General features: G+C 44.2%; 1 protein-coding gene across 2 annotated transcripts in view; it reads left to right on the top strand.

The window, feature by feature from the left end:
- Window positions 1-7,773: 7,773 nt before the first annotated feature.
- Window positions 7,774-21,023, top strand: part of sema6bb (sema domain, transmembrane domain (TM), and cytoplasmic domain, (semaphorin) 6Bb) — a 229,338-nt gene continuing 216,088 nt past the window's right edge. Inside the window, exon 1 of one of the 2 annotated variants that reach the window (XM_028816503.2) lies at window positions 7,774-8,559. The gene's annotated coding sequence lies outside the window, so the exon portion shown is untranslated. Of the gene's footprint in view, window positions 8,560-11,114; window positions 11,460-21,023 lie in introns of those variants that run through there. The other variant, XM_051935255.1, reaches the window with a different exon arrangement.

Here is a 21,023-nt window from a genome sequence, read left to right as displayed (position 1 = left end):
TTTGGCAGAAAGCGAGAACCAACCTTGGATGGGGCAAACTTACACACAGCCAGTCTGGAGTTGTCGGTCAAACTAATATGTAATCCTCTGGGACGTGGCGGAGAGAGAGCCGTACATGAAGAGGAATAACAGGAGGCGTTACACAGACGGCTGGGATTTGAACTCAGGGATAGGAAGAGGCAGCAGCCATACCCGCTGTGCCACATAACACCACTCGCTACATAAAAGGTGTTTCCGTTTGTCTGCCTTTCTTCCTGCATTACTGCATGTTGTTCTCTATTAATTTACTTAGATTTTTTTTTTTTAATGTACTCCTGTTCAAATTTTGACTCTGAGAGGGGAAAATAACACTAAAGCCGAGCTCTTCTTTAATTAGAGTGGTGTGCAGGCTACTGAAACAGGCAATATGGGGGTGCAGAGAAGTCACTGTTGTCCCATTGAGCTCACCTCAACTGAAGTGCTGATCTGGGTCTTGTATCTGAACACCAGGTTCCAGTAAGCCCTGACGGGCCAACTCAGACCGGTTTAGACAAGTCCTCTCCTGCTGAGGCCAGCCAAGTCCAGTCCAGTCCAGCCCAGTCCAGCTCAGGCCAGTCAAGTCTGGCCCGGTCCAGCTCAGACTAGCTATGTCCATCCCAGTCGAGATCAGACCAGCTCAGACAAGTCCAGTCGAGCTCAGGCAGGCTAAGTCCAGCCCAGTCCAGCTCAAACCATTCTTCCCAGTAGCTCAGCCCAGTAGATAGATAGATAGATAGATAGATAGATAGATAGATAGATAGATAGATAGATAGATAGATAGATGTGAAAGGCACTATACAGTGCCACTCATGGACCCCGTGATCATCAGAGGTGACTGTGTGCAGAAGGTGCAGACCTATAAACACCTGGGAGTGCAGCTGGATGATAAATTAGACTGGACTGCCAATACTGATGTTCTGTGCAAGAGAAGACAGAGCCAACTATACTTCCTCAGAAGGCTGGCGTCCTTCAACATCTGCAATAAGATGCTGCAGATGTTCTATCAGACGGTTGTGGCGAGCGCCCTCTTCTACGCTGTGGTGTGATGGGGAGGCAGCATAAAGAAGAAGGACGCCTCATGCCTGGACAAACTGGTGAGGAAGGCAGGCTCTATTGTAGGCACGGAGCTGGACAGTTTGACATCTGTGGCAGAGCGACGGGCACTGAGCAGGCTCCTATCAATAATGGAGAATCCACTGCATCCACTGAACAGGATCATCTCCAGACAGAGGAGCAGCTTCAGTGACAGACTGCTGTCAATGTCCTGCTCCACTGACAGACTGAGGAGATTGTTCCTCCACCACACTATGCGACTCTTCAATTCCACCCGGAGAGGTAAACGTTAACATTATATAAAGTTATTGTCTGTTTTTACCTGCATTTTTATTACTTTTTAATGTAATAGTTTTTTTTTGTATCAGTATGCTGCTGCTGGAGTATGGGAATTTCCCCTTGGGATTAATAAAGTATCTATCTATCTATCTATCTATCTATCTATCTATCTATCTATCTATCTATCTATCTATCTATCTATCTATCTATCTATCTATCTATCTACGAGCTGTAGAACCACAAAGAGACTAGTGTGTAGCGCAGGCAGGGGGGTTGGTAAGCGAAGCGAGCAGGGGGCAAAGCCCCCTAGTGTGTATATTGTGGAACGTGGCCCGGACACAGACAGGCAGACATCATATTAAGCACCACCACACTTTTATTTACCAGTCTGTTATTTACAATTGTGCACACAAATCCCCAAAGTCCCCAAAAGTCCAGGCCAACAACACAATGCCTCTCTCTTCAGGCCGCCTCCTTGCCTCTCCACCAAGACCTTGTCTTCTCAACCTCCCGACTCCAGCCCCCAAACGGATGGAGGCGTCCCCTTTTATAATCACCCGGATGTGCTCCAGGTGCCTCCCGATAATCTTCTGCCGGCACTTCCCAGTGTGGCGGAAGTGCCGGCTGCGCACCCGGAAGCACTCCAGGTTTCCCCGATCCTCTTCCCCCCAGCACTTCTGGGAGTGGCAGAAGTGCAGAGGTCCAGGGCTCCATAGGCATTGGGGTCCCCATAGCCACCATAGCGGTCGCCCCCACGTGGTCTGTTGGAGACATAAGCCCTCCTCCGGTCCTCTGGGGTGTCCCGGCTAGGTACCACCCCCAGCCACCTGTGACAATATATATCATATAAATGAGCCAGAGACATATAAACCGTTTGGGGCAGCCTCCCATATATTAGCCCTGGCTGCAAATGATTAAATGGTTGAGTTTTTTATAGAACAGAGTCCAGAACAGAACTGATTGTAGGGTGAGAATATGGCGGCTTTAAGGGCCGAGACAGGAAGTGACGTCATTGGGACCAGGGGAATCAGAAGTGATGTCATCATAGGCGCCGGAATTGAGCGGGATTTCCCATGGATGGTCTGCAGAGGATTGAGAGAGAAAGTCAGTGCAACTCGCCACCCCCTGGTCTGGCGTGGTACTACTAGGATTCAAGCCCTTTAGCTGCCTCCCAATCGCACGTGTGTGACAATATATATACACACACACACACACACATATATATATGTGTACATATTGTGGAGGTTGAGCTCCGAACACAGGCAGACAGACACCAGATGTCCAACAACACACATTTATTATTTTTTTGTTATAAACAAAGCAGCCAAATACTCAGTCCCTTCTCTCTTCTCTCTCTTTTCTTCTCTTTCTGCCGCCTTCACTCCTCCCCATACCAGCTCCGTCCTCTTCCTCCCAACTCCGGCTCGACTAATGGAGTGAGGCAGCCCCTTTTATAACATTCCGGATGTGCTCCAGGTGCTCCATGATGATCTTCCGCCACACCAGGAAGTGCTGCCCTTGTACCCAGAAGCACTCCGGGCGTACTTAGTTCCTGTTCTGGCAGCACTTCCTGTTGTGGCGGAAGTGCTACAATCCCAGGATCTATAATCCTCTGGGCGCCACCAAGTGGTGGTCAAGGGCACCAACAGGATTGAGCTTCTAAGCTCTGATCCCGTGGCCCCCATGCAGACCAGGGCGGCTGCCCTCTTGTGGCACAAGGAAGGTATTGTCCCTCTTCTGGTCCTTCCAGGCGTCCCAGTTGGGCAGGATCCCCATCCATCTGCCACTATATATATATATATATATATATATATATATATATATATATATATATATATATATATATATATATATATATATATATATATATATACACTGTATATATGTATATATATATATATATATATATATATATATATATATATATATAGTGGAACCTCAGGTCACGAACGTATTGGACCATGTACAAATCAGGTTGCAACCAAAAAAGTTCGCCAGACTTTTGCATCTGTTCACGACCACACACTCGAGTGACGAACAAGCCAGTTTCCCTTCCGGTTCGTACACGCCGATGATTTCCGCACGTGTTCAGTCTCTCCCTGTGCAGTGAGCGAGTGAGAGAGAAAGAGCGCGAGAGAGAAGTAAGAAGTAAGTAAACATTTAGTTTACTATTACACTGTGCATTCTATGGTATAATTAACTATTTTTGTGCTTAAAAATCTTTAAAAAAATATATATTTACATACAGCTCGTACGGTCTGGAACGGATTAATTGTATTTACATACAATCATATGGGGGGAAATTACTTTGGGTCACGACCAAATCGGGTTACGACCAGAGTTTTGGAACGAATTACGGCCGTGACCCGAGGTTCCACTGTGTATATATATATATATATATATATATATATATATATATATATATATATATTTATATATATTGTGGGAACCAGCCTTGATGCAGATAGACACCAAGAAAACTTATGTCCAAAACACACACGTTTTATTCTCTTTTATCAAATACACTACAGTGCACTAAACTCACAGTCCTTTGTTCTCTCCGTTTCTTTTCTTGCCACCTCCACTCCTCTCTTGTAAGCTTTGTCACGCTCCCGCCCAACTCCGGCTTCTTGACTGGAGTGAGGCGGCCCCTTTTATACATTACCCGGATGTGCTCCAGGTGCTTCTTGACGATCTTCCTGCAGCACTTCTGGGTGTGGCGGAAGTTCTGCCTGAGCACCCTGAAGCACACCGGGTGTATTTGCCTGCTGGCCTAGCAGCACTCCCTGTTGTGACGGAAGTGCTGCAGTCCACGTCTCCTGGAATGTCTGAGCAGACCCTCGCGGTGGCCACGTGCCCCAACCGGGTGGAGCTTCCCAGCTCAGAACGTGTGGCTCACATGTGAACCAGGGCGGTTGCCCTCTCGTGTCCCGGGGGAGGTATTGGTCCTTTCCCTGTCCTTCCCTGTTCCACCTCCGTCTGTCACTATATATATATATATATATATATATATATATATATATATACATACACACACAGGGGATCCTCGGGTTACAACGTCTCGACATACGACATTTCGAGTTTACAACGCTGACTCCCATAAAAATGTAAAAAAATTGAGACGTGAGAAGGAATATCCATCCATCCAATACCCAGCCCGCTGAATCCAAACACAGGGGCACGGGGGTCTGCTGGATCCAATCCCAGCCAACAAAGGGGACAAAGCAGGAACCAATCCTGGGCAGGGTGCCAACCCACCGCAGGACACACACAAACACACCCACACACCAAGCACACACTAGGGCCAATTTAGAATCGCCAATCCACCTAACCTGCATGTCTTTGGACTGTGGGAGGAAACCGGAGCGCCCGGAGGAAACCCACGCAGACACGGGGAGAACATGCAAACTCCACGCAGGGAGGACCCAGGAAGTGAACCCAGGTCCCCAGGTCTCCCTACTGCGAGGCAGCAGCGCTACCCACTGCGCCACCGTGCCGCCCGTGAGAAGGAATAAAGGTAAGGATTTTTTTTTTTACACTCATTTTTTCTGTTACTACAGTACAGTGTACAGTACAGTATATTTATGTCCTTTTCCTTTTTCTGTGGCTTAGTTGTGTTTTTATGTTCTAGATTATGATTTTGCAAATGTGTTAGGATAGGTAAGTGACTTAGGCTAGGGTGTGTTTCGACTTACACCAAAATTTGGGTTACATTACTGTTGTAGGAACAGAACTGTGTCGTAACCCGAGGACCCCCTGTAGACAGATATATCGGCACCACAGAAAACCGGAAAAAGAACAGCAGAGGAAGTAGGGGTTAGTATGCTAGTCTGGGTTTGGCGGATGCCAGGATAATGTTGCCTGCCTGACTGTATTGTGCCAAATTGTGAAGTTTGGTGGAGGAAGGATAATGGCGGGGGGCTGTTTTTTTTCAGGGTTTGGGCTCGGCCCCTTACTTCCAGTGAAGGGCAATCTTAATACTTCAACATACCAAGACATTTTGGACCACTCTAAGATTCCAACTTTGTGGAAACAGTTTGGGGAAGGCCCTTTTCTATCCCAGCATGACTGTGACCCAGTGTACAAAGCAAGGTCCATAAAGACATGGTGGGTGAGTTCAGTGTGGAAGAACTTGACTGGCCCACACAGGACCCTGACCTAAACCCCATCAAATACCGTTGGGATGAACTGGAATGGAGATTGTGAGCCAGGCCTTCTCGTCCAACATCAGTGCCTGACTTCATAAATGCTCTACAGAATCCCACAGAGACACTTCATAATCTTGTGGAAAGCCTTCCAAGGAGAGTGGAAGCTGTTATAGCTGCAAAGGGAGGGCCACCTCCATATTAAAGTCTATGTATTTCAATGCAATGTCATTAAAGTCCCTGCTGGTGTAAAGGTCAGGCGTCCTAATACTTGTGTCCATATAGTGTATGGTGTCTGCAGAGATTGTCCATATACAGTGAATACATATATATATACAGTATGTATATATATATATATATATATATATATATATATATATATATATATATATATATATATATATATATATATATATACCCAGAGGACATGCCCTATATGTATATACACTCATGGAGGAAATGATTAGGACCACCTGTACACCTGTTTATCCATACAATTATCTGATCAGCCAATCATGTGGCAGCAGCCCAATGTATAAAACCACACAGATGCAGGTCAGGAGCTTCAGGTAATGTTGGTCTTAAACATCAGAATGGGGACAAAATGTAATCTCAGTGATTTGGACCATGACAGGGTTGATGGTGCCAGATGGGCTGGTTTGATTGTTTCTGTAGCTGCTGATCTCCTGGGATTTTCACACACCAGCAGACCCCAGAATATACTCAGAATGGTGTGAGAAATAAAAAAACAAAAAATCAATGGCAGTTCAGTGGCTGGAAATGCCTTGTTGATGAAAGAGATCAGAGGAGAATGGCCAGAGTGGATCGAGCTGACAGAAAGGCTACAGTAACTCAGATATACGCTCTGCACAACTGTGGTGGGCAGAAAAGCATCTCAGGATCCAAAAACACATTGAACCTTTAGGTGGATGGGCTACAACAGCTGAAGACCACCTCGGGTTCCAATCCTGTCGGCCAAGATCAGAAAGGTGAGGCTGCAGTGCGCACAGGCTTACCAAAACTGGGCAGTCCAGGACTTGAAAAACGTAGCCTGGTCTGACAATGCATAGTCTGTGCTGAGGCACATGGATGGTAGGGTCAGAGTTTGGCACCAAATCTGCACCGAATCCACCTTGTGTCGACAGTCCACAGTGGTGGTGGTAGTGGTGGTGGAGTAATAATGTAGGGAATGTTTTCTTGGCATAGTTTGGGACCATTAATACCAATCAGTCATTGCTTGAATGCCACAACCTATTTGAACATTGTTGCTGACCATATCATCCCTTAATGACCACAGTAATCCAAAGTAGAAGTCACCTCAAACTGGTTTCACTGGATCTGAATCCAATGGAACACCTTTGGGATGGGATGGAATGGGACATGCGCAGCATAGATAGGTATATATAAAAGGCTCTATATAACATAGATAGATAGATAGATAGATAGATAGATAGATAGATAGATAGATAGATAGATAGATAGATAGATAGATAGATAGATAGATGATATGAAAGACACTATATGATAGATAGATAGATAGATAGATAGATAGATAGATAGATAGATAGATAGATAGATAGATAGATAGATAGATAGATATGAAAGGCACTATATGATAGATAGATAGATAGATAGATAGATAGATAGATAGATAGATAGATAGATAGATATGAAAGGCACTATGATGATAGATAGATAGATAGATAGATAGATAGATAGATAGATAGATAGATAGATAGATAGATAGATAGATAGATATGAAAGGCACTATATGATAGATAGATAGATAGATAGATAGATAGATAGATAGATAGATAGATAGATAGATATGAAAGCCACTATATGATAGATAGATAGATAGATAGATAGATAGATAGATAGATAGATAGATAGATAGATAGATATGAAAGGCACTATATGATAGATAGATAGATAGATAGATAGATAGATAGATAGATAGATAGATAGATAGATAGATATGAAAGGCACTATATGATAGATAGATAGATAGATAGATAGATAGATAGATAGATAGATAGATAGATAGATAGATAGATAGATAGGGCACTATATAATAGCCCTACCCAGTATTAGTGTAGTGGTCCTAATAATTTGCTCATGGCGCGTCAAAGCCGTGCATCCCTGTTGCAGCGGCGCTAAGCACTGCGTCACCGTGGCGCAACACTAACCGAGACATATCCGTGAACAGACGGACACCGCACAGGCACAGCAGTAACTAAAAGTGCGATGTGCGCATCCCGACATTGCCGTCTGCTGCTGTCTACGCACGCCCCCCCACCCCGTACGGATCGCTCTCCCCAGTATTATGTACGGAAGCAGACGTGCGCTAACCTGAGAGGTGCGCTTCTGCCTGTCTGCCGTGTCCTTTTAGCTCTTATGGAGTCCCGCGCCAGCCGGTGAATCTTCTTTTGAAAGTCACACACGCGTGTGCTCGTATGTTGGTGTGCATGTACTGTATGTGTGCGCCTGTGCGCTGTGGGCTAGTTTTCCCGATGGCCGCCTCCCCTATAGCACACCCCCGCCCGCCCCCTCCTCCTCCTCCTCCTCCTGCAGCTGCCGAGTCAGGTACTGCAGGGTTAACGGCTGGGAGCTGTGAAACGCCACCAGAAAGAAGCTGGTGTGTTAAGCTGAATTGGCGTATAACATCGCCACATAATCTTATTATTTCTTCGTGTCTTTTATTCTTCTTCGCCTAATTATTTAATGTCTGTGTGTGTGTGTGTGCGCGTAACTGACAAGCAGCAGCCCGGCGCCGAGTTGCACCACACAGCGTCTCTGTTGTGCTGAAGCAGACTGGTAACGATGAACGCCTGAACGAGGGAGCAGATGCCATTTCCCGAAGCGCAAGTGTTTGCCGATCCTGAGAAGTCTTCTTGTGCATCGACTGTCCTTCCTTCGAAGGAAAAGGAAAGAAACAGCTTGCCTGCCATGTGTTGGGGTGCACCACAAAGGTGCCATTGTCTTCAGCGCCGTTCCTGCTGTCGAGAAGTCAACGTGCAGTTGTCTTGAGGATGTCACCCGCTCCGCTTGAAGACAGAGACAGGTGCGGTGGCGCAGCGGATTAGTTAAAAGAGCGCAGACGGGGCTGCTTTGGGGAAAAGGGGGGAAATCGGTCAACCTGTGTGTTTAAAGCTCGAGCATCAAGGAGCAGCCTGCTTGTCCGCCGTGCCTGGTAAGCCCACGCTGCTGACTAAGGAGCTGTGCCACTGTCCACCTCACTGGCACGGGTAGAGACGGTACAGACCTGTGCTTGATGCATGCCAGACAGGTCGAAGAAAAAAAGGAAATGTGTGACTTGGGACCATTGCCTCTGCATGCCAGGCAGGTCCAGGTAGAAGTTAGCAAATGCGGACTTTAGTGTCACTGTAAGCCAGGCCGTCTAGAAAAAAATAATATTTATTACCAATATATGCCGACGCCGCCAATGCATGCCACCAGCTTCCAGAAAGAACAGGAGATCCGCTCCGCCGCTGCTTGCCGGTCAGACCCGCGACCAAAACCGGAGGTGCGGCTGCTGTTGCTGCTTCCCAAGCAGGACTTGCGATTCCGAACCGCTGCTGTAGGTCTGTATGGTGCTGACCATAAATCAAAGGGGGCTTGGCTATAGGATGCTGGTGCTTGCGAGGTTATTAAAAAAAAAGGATTAGAGCACCAAGATTTACGCTTCGTAGGGATATCAAGGGCAAAAGACTGTTACACGTCCGGAGGGTCCAGAAAATACAGTTAAAATATTGGCGGACCGCCGCTGCCGGTAAACTTTTCTGTTTTGCCTTTAGGTGTCAATTTGTTTGTGTTCCATTTTGCATGCAATCGGATATTTTTATTTATTTAATTTTTTTTCCTTCAATGCTTTTGTCACGAGACTGTTTTTTTTTTTTGCAGTTTTATCTTTGATCAGTCGTCGGGTTCGTTACTGCTTACCTTCGTGGTCTTTAGAGGGAGGGACGTGGAGAGGTTGGGGGGGGGGGGGGGTCTTTGATGTCAAGCCATAAAAGTCATAGAAAAATATGAGACGACATGAGCATTTAATACGTTATTTGTCAATTAGTCCGCCGCCCGATTTAATTCGCCTTCCTAGATTTCCGTTCTTTGTAGTTTTGATCGTTAACCGCTTTATACACCTGCCTCTGACGGTTATCCTCGCGGTTTATTTAACGATGCAGTTTATGTTTTTTTTTTTCTTTATCAGTTTACATTCCATCGATCTTTTTTACTGATACTTTAATAACTCCCATCTAAACTGACCCCTGCATTAAAACACGACCCTTAATAAAAGGGGACGCCGGTTATTGTTAGTCGAGCTATTAACGCCTTTAATTTTACAATTACTCCTGACATTTATATAACAAAACAAGCTCCTAATGATGGACTATTATGCAACCGCGCACCAATGCACATCCCGTTTTCCCTATGCGAAAAAGAACATTCCGTCCATTGATTACAAATGCTTTATACAGCCACCGCAAAAGCCAACATTTAATATCTGTCTGAGGTGAATTTATATGTATAATAATCTCGGAAATACACAAAGGCATTCGCTCGCGTCCTCTTTTTCTTCTTTCACAAGACTAATTATTTTAATACTTAGACTAGGCACTGTAATGCCACTTCTTACAGTGCACGGACAGTACGCAGTACATTAAATGTATTTCCGACGTATGACCATCGCCCCCCCACCTACCCACCCGCTTACCACATCCAATGCACTCTCTTTTACCTTACTGCGTTATAAAACGTTGGGTAAGCCTGAAGTGATCTTATAAAAAATATTCAGTGTATTGAAAACGCATAAGCTGCAACTATTATCACAGTATAATTGCACACAATATTCCATCTGTTCGGGCGCAGGCGGATTTGTGGAGCGCGAGCTCGGTGGCTCAGCGGTTACTGCAGCTGCCTAACCCGCGCATCCGTGCGCACTTATGGGTCTCAAAGCTCACGGGGATGCAGTTCATCCTTGTCTCACCTTTGGCTAGTTTGGTTTAGGTTAATTCATCCATTGGTTCATTTTTCAAATCCGCTTTATCCCGAGCAGGATCGCGGGGTAGCTGAAACCCATCTCAGCATGCTGCTTCTTTAATGGCACTTTATGGTTCTTCACTGGGTTGCGTGGTTTCTTGTATAAAACTATTGCGTGACAAAGCACCATTTCATTCTGGTAAGGGTTATTTGCATATGAAGTTGACTTTTTGTATTTTCAAAAACGTTCTAATACGTGGGAAAACTGAATTTGTAATGTATGGTTGGCAGGACGCTAACAGATTAAGAAAAGCTGGACTTTACCTGTGTTGTTGTAAGCAGTAAGAGTCCTTGTAAAATCAGGACCCATTGGTGTTTCCCAAATCTTTTACCTGCTACAGTAGGCATACTGTAAGAAGCTTGTCACGGGTCTAAATAAATCAAGTAAAAAAATGTTTCCCCTGTGGCATCGCTCTGAAGAACCGCTCGGGCCCCTTTATTTTTAAGAGTGTATAGCATGGGGGCGTAAGGCAGGGGAAATCCCTCCAATTTGGTGCCTTTAAATTGTGTCTGACGTTGCTGGAAAGAGTTATGGCTTCCATTCGACCCCAACCAGAAATGAACAAGCTTAGAAAACGAAGGCGTGAGTGACGCTGGAAAATATCGCGAAAGGCTCGGCGGCAAAGCGTGAACGATAACCGGACGGGACGCAAAGCAGGACGAACACGGATTCAGTCATTCATAGCCACTTTAGTTTGGCCTGTTAACACGTCATACCTGTCCTTTGAGTACAAGCCGACGGAGGAAATGAGAAAACATGCAAATGTCACACACACTTGATAATCCTGGTTCTTCGTAGTGCGGCTGCTTCATAACGAGGCATTTCACTTTTGTTACGTATAGAGGCGATCTTCACTCTGGCACTGAGTCCGAGACACGGCCAGTACTCTCCGTTGTGGAAAACCCGAGGGGTTCACACTGAAGGTATGTTTCTGTTCTAGTTTTTATTCACCGAGATCTGAAAGCAAAAATGTTATATAGAAGTGGATTATATATATATTGTAACAACGGACAAGTTTGACATCCCAGGAGGCTCTGCGGCACTGCCCCTAAAATTAGACCTTTAATTATAATTTCTTTGATGCCGAGTTTTAAACAATTTGTTGTGTTTAACTTTGTTTTGTAACTTTTGGCAATAAGGCTGTTTTATTGGGGGGCGGGTCTGAGTTTGCCTACCACCACTAACTGATGCTGCCTACTGTGTGCGGTTCGGTATCGGGAGCAAAGGAGACTGGTTTAATTTGAATACTGTTGTTTGTACTGGTTGTCTGCATTACTTGAATGTGTAACGCTACTAGCATTAAGAAAAAGTAAAAAAAAAAAAAAAAAGTATTACTTTTGATATTTCGACTGTGTCTGTTTGTCGTAATAAATTTATAATTACACAACCAGACCCACAATTATCCCCGCTGCACACACAAGACACAGAAAAGAAAACGGGAAAACGAATTGCAATGGGGAGGCTAAGTAATCATCTTACAGTAAGTTATCATTTTTTATTCATTATATTTAAATAGTAGTAAAATAAACTGAACGGGAGATCACGCTTTACGCAGTTACCCCGAGGCAGACTTACCGCGAGAGAGGGAAGGCGCGCAAAGCTCGCGAGCGTTGAAACAACAGGGGCAAAGGTCAACAATAAAATAAATAAATTAAAAATAATTTTATCGTAAACTACATTCAACATAATTGCATAAATGAGGGATTTTGGATAAAATTAAACAACATTAAAAAAAAAAAAAAAACACGTAGGTTCTTTGGGCTTTACAAGGGATCCTAATATGCGGGATAAACAGATATAGCAGGATAGGAACAGATCAAGAAAACTTGAGCTCAACCTGTGCGATTGTATGCAGGTTAAGTCTTGCAGGTTGTCTTGATCTGTTCGTATCCTGCAGTCTACTAGACAATAACGATTTCTGTTTGGTACACATATTTTTAAAATGAGGAACCCATTGATGATTCACAAATCTGCCCTATCATTTGCGGAGCATGTTACAGATATAAATAAATCAGGGTTCTCTCTGGAACTTTCTTGTGGATGGTTCATTTGGAAATCAAAAATGGTTTCCCCATTTCACCCCTCAGAAGAACCTCTTCTGGCTCATTTATTTTGAAGCGTACAGAAAGTGGCCTGAAGGGAATTCGAGTTGTAAGATGAAAGCGCTAACTACTGCGTCACCGTACCACCACGTTGTTCTAATAGAGATGACCAGGTGACTTCTCAAGGGGCGAATACATGCCTGGTGTGTCATGCCTTCCACAGATCAGTGTTTTATAGCTCCCTCACAACCCTATAAGAAGTGGCACAATACAAAAATGGCTGGATGGTACAGTACAGCGCCACCTCCAGAACAAAATATTAAGGGAGGCCCTGTGAAACACTGAAATACGGCTTGTGGCAAGGTGTCATAAAGTCTTAAAAATCCAAAAGAGGAACATTATACTTGACAGTGAGGGTGGGTGGGCGTCACACGATATTGTGGATGGGCTATGCCCGGCTAATGTCTCCCTGGAGATGGACCTGCTACAGTATTAAGACAGATCTGACACAAATGTTGGACCTCATACGGCATTTTTCTGTATTAAAGAAATGGACACTAAATGCAAAGATCATTTGGAGTTCACGTTCATGCCTGAACCAATGCCTGTGTGTGTGTATAATGTGCCGCCTCTAGCTGTTGTGTTTTTATTTCTTTTTAAGCGGATGCACTGAGTATGCAAATCCGCTGCTTTGTAGCAGGCTCCTCATTTATGCGAACTGATTTGAAAACTCTGATGAAGGAGACGGTTGTTGGGCCCGGGTATTTGCATTTTAATGCTTGCTTTATCGCTCACGTGAGATCGAGGCCCTCTAACGTCGCGTGTCACTTGGTGCAAGAATGTTAGGAGCTGATTTGTGTTTGGCAGATGCCAAGATTAGAATACATTGAAGCTGCTTATACACACACACACACACACTCGCTCTGTGATGGACTGGCATCCTGGCCAAATGTTGTTCCTGCCTTGTGTCTGATGCTTGCTGGGATAAGCTCCAGCTTCCCTGGGACCCTGCACTGAATGAGATGAGTGGGGTTATGAAAAATAATGAACAGATGTGTGCGTGTATATATAATGTGTGTGTGTCTATAAACCGCTTCAATGTATTCTAATCTTGGTGTCTGCCAAATAGTAACATTCTTGCACCAAGTGACATGCAACATTAGAGGGCTTCAATCTCACGTGAGCGATATATTCATACGTCTGGGCCCTTGACCTGCAGTTGCTTCACCCTGGGTGTGACGTTATCCTGCATCCAGCCCTGCAATCCGGTCCTCCAACTTGCAGAGAAAACTTTGGGGCTGGTGGCAGGATTGGCACTCCAGCCACCATAAATAACCTCATACTGTTCCAATGTGGTGCTGAGGGGTCACCTGTTGCACGACTGCACTTGGGTCCCAATCCAGGTGGTTTGTCATATGGTGGGTGCAGCAGTGTGCTATCAGTGCATGCTCCCATCCTCTCTCCCCTCTGTATCACACACACACACACATATATATATATATATATATATATATACTAGAGGGCTTCCCCCCCTGCTCCCTTTGCTCGTCAACCCCCCTGGCCCACACTACATACCAGCCACTTCACGTCTCTGTCATTCACGTATGTGGATTTCACTTTTAACCAAACAACAAATCTTTTAATTCTCGCGGATACGCCTCTTCATTGGGAAGAAACACTACTTTTCCCAGATGGCAACACAAATTAGATGATCCACAAGTCTTCATCCATCCATCCATTTTCCAACCCGCTGAATCTGAACACAGGGTCACGGGGGTCTGCTGGAGCCAATCCCAGCCAACACAGGGCACAAGGCAGGAACCAATCCCGGGCAGGGTGCCAATCCACCGCAGCACAAGTCTTCAACTTAGTTTAAATCTGAATAATATATTTAATCTCTTTTCGCTGTTCTGTTATTTCACCGAGTAATAATTTCCATTTGTTTGTGCTGACGCGATCTTTACTATCAGTTTTTTGAGACTTTTGAATTTTCGTACTTCCATTATCTCTAACCTGCTCTGCATGCGTACCACGCCAACATTTTTGAATTCTTTACGATGTTCTACTTTGTCATCTACTCTTTGTCTTTTATTTCCGGCCCCAGGTGTGGTTAAATCTCTTGGCACAAAGTCTCGTCTCATGAAATTATCTCTTTGAAAAAGTCACGTCTCGTCTCATGATTTTTAAAGTTATTTTATATATACAGTCGACCCTTGATATACGACCGGCCTGACATGCGAACAACTTGGTTTACGACCAAAATTTACCAACGTCTTGCGTTACGACCCGAATGCGGTCACGTGTATCCGCTTGTGCGATTGTAAACAAACAGCTGAGAGCGTTAGTAAGTGTTAGTCGGAGCCCAGATACATGTGTTTGTGGACGTAATTTTGGTCAGTGCAGTGCTTTATATAATTTATTTTGATAATTGCTAAGGAAGGAAGAGAAGGTAAAGAAAGCGATCACAATCAAAACGAAGAAGGAAAATGTGCGGAAATATGAGAGTGGTGTTTGTGTGACCGATCTCGCTAATATGTACAGCATGTCGAAATCCACCATCTCGACAATTTTACAAAGAAAAGATTTGTATAAGGAGGCTCCTTCCAAACAATAACCACCTTCCATTTCATTCTCCTCCTGCTCCTCCCTTCCTGCAGCCCAAAGATATCAACTTAAATGGTGAGTACAGTATGAAATTGTTGTTTCTGGTAGGCTAGGCACTTTTTATAACTTTTTGGTTAGTACATTAGAAAAAGTATTGGTGTTTTTGGTAAATTATGCACATTATACAACCCTTTTTTATTAAAAAAAATTAAGTAAGTGTTGCTGTGGGAGGTTCGGAACACATTAAGGGCATTTCCATTATTTCTTATGGGAAAAATAGTCTTGACTTACAACCAACTTGAAGTACAACCAGCCCTCGCGAACGAATTGAGTTTGTAAGTCAAGGGTCCACTGTATATATATATATATATATATATATATATATATATATATATAATATTGTGAAGACTGAAAAACACAAGAGACTGTCGTGAAAGTTTGGGATGCCTTCCTGTATACCGCAGGTCGTTTGCTTCGTCTTACTGCACCGTAACCCAAGTACATAACAGACTTTTCATGAGACATTGATGAGTGGAACAAGGGGGACTTTTATGTCAGACAGACAGGAATTGACATTTGCACTAGAAGAAATAGACCGGAGATGATGATATGGAGGGAAGGTCATCGGGAGTGGACCGGAAGTGAAGTCATCTTAGTGGCATTGGATCTTTGGAACACGGAAGAGAGTTGCTTTTTGTGGACGTGTGTAGTTGTGGCTGAATTCCAAAACGAACGCCGTTTATTCATCTTCTTTTTTGTTGGAGGATAAGAGAGAGAGGCATAAGCATTCTGTATCAAATCCCCTTGGTTGTTACTTTCACGCAGCATCTGGCCTGTTGGCTGTCTTATATTCGCACGTGTGTGACAAAATATATAAATATATATATATATATATATATATATATATATATATATATATATATATATATACACACACACTAGGTTTAAGATGAAAGAACATCTATTAATGGATACTCACACAGAGTTCATTTGGAGTATCACTGTTCTGTGTGACATTCACAAGTTACCTGCCCTCTGTTGCCCATGTCACCCAGGCATAATAATAATAATAATAATAATAATTCATTACATTTATATAGCGCTTTTCTCAGTACTCAAAGCGCTATCCACACAGGGAGGAACCGGGAAGCGAACCCACAATCTTCCACAGTCTCCTTACTGCAAAGCAGCAGCACTACCACTGCGCCACCTGCATAGCACCTGCAAATGACGGTGGGCAACCCAGTCCTTATTAAACATTTACAGCTGAAGGGAATTAGAATTAGGGTTACCATATGCCTGGGTTTCCATTTGAATGCCCTCTTTTTAGGCACCTAGCTGGGTGTTTTTCTTTATAGGTCTGTCGGTTTGTCTGGGATTGTCGTTCTGCGGCCCTTCGCTCTTAACTAAGATTACCTTAATGATTTTAATTTAATTTAATATTGTTCTTTATCAGTATGCTGCTGCTGGAGTATGTGAATTTCCCCTTGGGGATTAATGAAGTATCTATCTATCTATCTATCTATCTATCTATCTATCTATCTATCTATCTATCTATCTATCTATCTATCTATCTATCTATCTTTTTTCAGTTCAAATTTTTTTTTTTTTTTATGTTTTACCTACTGTATAATTAATTCCTAACAAACATTAGATAAACCCACAACGATGATGCCACAGATCAGTGGTTCTCAGACAGAGAGCTCTTCACATTAAGGAAGTAACTAAGTAAATACTCTTCACTGGAGCCCCCCAGGACTTACATGGAGAGACCCCCCCCCCCCATATGGTGAAAAACTCCCAAGAGGGAAACCCCCCACAGTCTTTTCTCATTCTGTGCCCTCTTTTATGGCTTGGAAAAACATGGTACCCTTAATTAGAATGTCAATGTGACCACTGCAGCCATACGAGGACATCTGCTACCCGTATTCAGAACAGAAAGACTGAAAAATGTCCTGTTTAAAATCTGTAGCCTCATGGGGCAGAATAGGAGTCCAGACCCCCAGTGCTACTATATACAGTATATCTCTCTATTATAATCAAAAAATCCTGGGACGAGATGAGACTTTTTTAGAGAGATACTTTCATGTCCCACAAGACAGGTCTTTATGCCAAGAGAGTTAACCATGCCTCGGGCCGGAAATAAAAGACAAAAAGTAGATGACAAAGTAGAACATCGTAAAGAATTCAAGAATGTTGGCGTGATACACATGAAGAGCAGGTTAGAGATATTGTATGACGGGCGCAGGTTAGCTGGTCATGCACTCTTTCAAATGCTGTCTCTTTAATGGCACTTTATGGCTCTTCACTGGGTTGTGTGGTTCCTCGTAGCTCCACTGCTTGACAAAGCACCATTTCATTGTGGGATGGGTTCTTTGTGCTTTGAAAAACTTCATAATATGTAGAAAAAAAAATTGGACACCTTTAGTGTATGGTAGGCTAGATAAATGTGTGAATTTCCCCTTGGGATTAATAAAGTATCCTATCTATCTATCTATCTATCTATCTATCTATCTATCTATCTATCTATCTATCTATCTATCTATCTATCTATCTATCTATCTATCTATCTAAAGAAAACCTGGGCTTAGCCTATGTGATTGTATACAGCGAGAGTCCTTTTCAAATCAGGAACCTACTGGTATTTCACACATCTGCCGCCATCTTGTTGTGGCAGTTCACTGTATGGAGCCTGTCACAAACCTAAATAAATAAAAGACTCCTTCTGGAACTTTCACATGGATGGGTCTTTTGGCTACCAGAAATGGCTCCCCTATGGCATCGCTCTGAAGAACTGCTCTGCCATCTGGATTTTTAAGAGTGGGTTGACTCATTTTGTATCTCGTTGTTGTATGGCTATTTGGCCTGCAGGGGGCGCACCAGCCACCCAAACCTGACACAGACAGACGCAGACACAAGAAGCACAACACACACTTTACTGTTCGTGGGAAACGCCTTCCCTTCTAGGTTTCCCACATACCAAAGCGTAACCCAGAAAAGGTCCCCAAAAATAAAACTCCAATAATAAACAGTGTTTTTTCTTTCTCTTCTTCCACCTTCACCAAGCTTTGTCTTCTTCCACCCGAGTCTAGCTGTTGGAATGAAGGCCGGCGGCTCCTTTTATGCTGTACCTAGGAGTACTCCAGGTGGCTCGTTAGTGAGATCCGGAAGCACTCCCTGGTGTGGTGGAAGCCTGGCAAAATAGGGCTCCGCAGCTCCCCCGGTGGCACCCACAGAACCCAACAGGGCTGTCCCAGACTCCGAGTATCATGTTGCCCTTTGGGAATCCTAGGCATTGATGCCAGCCAGGGAGACTGCCATCTAGTGGCCCAAGGGAGGTACTGTCCTGTGTTTGCTCTCTCCCAGTCCTTCTGGTTTTAAAGAAAAAAGAAAAAATTAAAGGGGGTCTAAGTCTTAAATAGCAAATCAATTAAAATTAAGAGAAAAGAAGTTAATTAGCAACAAAAACTGATCACTGATTAAGAAAAGGGTGAGAATGAAAATCTGCAGCCACGGTAGCCCTCCAGGATCAGAATTGAACACTCCAGGGTGGTGATGGCCCAGGCTGACGTTTACTTGATTATGCTGTCTTGGTTTGTAAGTCGCTTTGGATAGAAGCAGCTGCTAAGCAAATACGTGTAAATGTAATACTAGAGATAGTTTGAGGGGTACAGACATTCGGTTGAGGTGACACTCTTAACAATAAACGTTCTTAAATGGCACTTCAGAGGGTCGTGTGCCTCCTCGTGACCCGTTTCATTCTGTGTAGCCTTCTGTGGCATATCAGATTGGTTCCTTGAGCTTTGAAGAGGTTCCTAATTTGAGGACAAAATGGAAATCTTTGACCTGGCAGGGTGCTAACAGATGAACTCCGGCCGGGGTGATTGCATGCAGCAAGAGTCCTTCCTTTTCAAATCAGGAACCCATTGGGGTTTTAGAAATGTTCTGCACTCTTAAAGAATGCTGGTTCTGTAACGGCACTTTATGGCTCTTTACTGGGTTGTGTGGCTCACCATTGGACCTTCGCTTGACAAAGCGCCATTTCATTCTGGGACGGTGCTTTGAAAAACTTCCTAAGATGTGGAAAACAACTGTAATCTTTAATGAATGCTAGGCTAACTAGCAGGACTCTTAACAGATTAAGAAATCCCAGGCCGACCCTGTGCTATTGTATGTAAAAATCATCACCCACTGGGATTTCACAAATCTCTTACCATCTCTTCATGATTATTTACTCTATGGAGCCAGTTAAGGGTCTAAATAAATGAAGTTCTTTCTAGAACCTTCACCTGGATGGGTCTTTTGGGAACCAAAAAAATGGTCCCACTATGGCATTGCTCTGAAGAACCGCTCTGGCACCTCTAAAGGGTGTGTATAATCTATTTATGGAGCCTGTTTTGTATCTAAGTAAATTAAAGAACTTTCTGGAACCCACATGCGGATGGTTCTTTAAGAGCGCCAAAAGTGGTGTAGCACGGACACATAAGCAGTCTCTGGTAGGCACCTTCCTCTCAAAAACCAACTTTTAATTCCAGGCTTCTAGGATAACAGTGGGCCCTCGGTAATCATTACCCTTCAGACTATGATACCCATGGCTGCCCTGTGGCATCGCTCTGTAGAACCACTCTGCCCAGTGCAGGATTTACGTATAAGCTACACAAGCTATAGCTTAGGGCCCCCACCTTCTTGGGGGCCCCCAAAACAAATTGTCCGAGTGAGCAATTGTCATATATACTTAAATATACTACAGCATTATTTGTCCCAATCAGGTCCGGCCTTAGGCATAGGCGAAGTAGGCGACCACCTAGGGCCCCGGCATCCGGGGGGCCCCAGATCGACTCCTTGGTCTAATATTCACGTATTTCACAGAGCTTCCAGGGGGCCCCTGGACCCCCCTTTCGCCTAGGACCCCATAATACCTAAGACCGGGCCTGACTCTGCCACTTTTATTTTTAAGAGCCTTGAGCATGGGAAAGTTGCTATATAAATAAAATGCATTATTATTAAGAGTGTGGTTCAGGCATCTGGTTAGGATACACCCCCGCAGAGATGTTTCAGTAATGTCCAACCAGGAGGAGATCCCAGGACACACAGGAGAGATTATATGGCCACGGTATCCCCAACCTTGGAAGTGTTGGAGGCGGTGGCAGGGAAAAGAGACGTCTGCGCATCTTAACGTAGACTGCGATCCACTCGACCCAAACGCAGCTCAGTGGTAGAAAAATGGATGGATGGTCACATGATATTCGCGTATATCCATCCATTCATCGATCCATCTTCAAAGTTAAATGCCCTCTCGACCCTGAACTGGGTTAAGTGGGCTTTAGATTTGAAGTATTTATAATTAAAGAAAAGTTTTTACTCAGGGTCACACGGGTTGGAATTTACAATGTCAGCCGATCGATTTTTTTTAATCTCCAGCGCCTCAACCACAAAGCCAGCCTTACCTGACGGTGGTTTACATGTGGTATGGAAACTGAGCTGGCAAGACCGCTCCAGAATTTCGAGCGCCTGATCGGCTCAGCCAAGCAGTGTCCATTACCTTCACGGGTTTCTTCGCGCGCGTCTTTCTCTTTTTTTTGCTCGGCAGCCGCCCCAGACAGACAGACTGACAGTGCGCTTCTTCCCCGCTATACGGTGCGCTCCCAGAGCTGAAGCTGTAATGTTGATGTCTTCTTCCGGTAGCCACACACACACACACACACGCAGACACACACATCGCGCTGCTTTATGAATTCAGTTTACTTGAACCAATTATCCAGTTGCTGGTATTGAATTTGTTTCCCTCCGGCGCTAACTCGCTGCAATTGAATTGGCGCTACACTGAATTTCGCGGCCCTA

The sequence above is a fragment of the Erpetoichthys calabaricus genome, chromosome 12, assembly GCF_900747795.2.
Source record: "Erpetoichthys calabaricus chromosome 12, fErpCal1.3, whole genome shotgun sequence".
Lineage (NCBI taxonomy): Eukaryota > Metazoa > Chordata > Cladistia > Polypteriformes > Polypteridae > Erpetoichthys > Erpetoichthys calabaricus.
Note: the sequence above shows the minus strand (reverse complement) of the source record. Positions and strands in the feature narration are given on the sequence as shown.